The 1,241-nt window shown below is 40.2% G+C and overlaps 1 protein-coding gene across 1 annotated transcript in view; it reads left to right on the forward strand.

The window, feature by feature from the left end:
* Positions 1–1,241, forward strand: part of LOC109967176 (guanine nucleotide-binding protein G(i) subunit alpha-1-like) — an 11,147-nt gene that overhangs the window by 5,391 nt on the left and 4,515 nt on the right. The gene's annotated exons all lie outside the window — the stretch shown is intronic.

Raw genomic sequence — 1,241 nt, forward strand, 5'->3', positions numbered from 1 at the left:
TTGTCTTTGATGGGGAGACGCATGATATAACAGCTAAAGCGTGAGTGAAACCCAACCTGTGCTGCGCGAGGATAGGTGGGGCGGGGCGGGGCGGGGCGGGGCATTTTCGGCGTGTTTTTTTTATTCCGGCCCGAAATAAAAATGGCCTTTTTGGCCGAAAATTTTCGGTGGCCGAAATTTCGGTGCACCCCTAGTGGTTAGCGCTTTTGCATCGTATGCAGCTGTCTTTTATTAATTTTTAAATGCTCAGAAATATTTTCCTGTGACTCTTGTGCATTTAAATACTGATATTAATGTGGTCAAAATCACCACTGAAATTCATGCTAGTTGGTTTTCTGTCACTGTAGGATTTGTATATATAGAGAGCGAGAGAGAGAGAAGAAAGAGTCGACTGACAAAATCCTTAGTTGGGTACAGCCCTACACATGTTACCCTTTGTTACTTGGAAGTTTTCTTTTCACTTTTTCTCCTGCAACGGGCCCTATAGAACTGGTAATGGTTTAGCTTCACATTCAAAACATTTTATTAAAGCAGAATTTTACTGACATGAGAACTGGGCGTGGGTGATTCAGGTGGTGCGGTGGCCCTGCTGCGCTGCTGATTTACAAGTATTTGTTCATGGACTGAGCTGCCAGCTGTGTGTAACAGCGAGCTGTGAGTTTGTGCTTCTTGGTTTGATGTTTTGCTCAAGTGCAGTATTACCACATGCTGCAAATAAATACCGTGCAGACTGCTGATTGTTTTTTCTTCTTTATTCTCAACAGACTCCTGTTTTATTTTGCAAATCTGCCTTTTTTTTTTTTTTCCCTTGGCAAAAACCACAGACTTAGTCACTGGCTCGGCGTGACTGGCCTGGTTGTGTCATTGTGTTTAATTTTACACTCAAACCATTTCTTCCTTGATTTCCTGCTCTGATATTAATTTTTGGCCACCGACCAGCTTGAGACACTTTAGAAATGAAATTTTATGCAACACTTCATGATTTAAGGGACTGGGACAGACACTGATTTGTCATTTTAATTCATCACTTTCTTCCAAAATACTGCAGTTTGTAAGAAGCAGAGATGTTTTTAGTGAGATATTGTAAGAAATGACTGCCTATGATTAGGTCCAAATTGATTCAGTTAGAAATACAGCTGAATCAACTAATTAAATTTAGTTGTGCACAACAATGCTCCTAAATCATTGTTTCCTGTGACAGTAAATGCACCGTAAACATTCTTCATCTTGATTTTTAATAA

Source organism: Monopterus albus, unplaced genomic scaffold, assembly GCF_001952655.1.
Source record: "Monopterus albus unplaced genomic scaffold, M_albus_1.0 scaffold5.1, whole genome shotgun sequence".
NCBI classification, from domain to species: domain Eukaryota; kingdom Metazoa; phylum Chordata; class Actinopteri; order Synbranchiformes; family Synbranchidae; genus Monopterus; species Monopterus albus.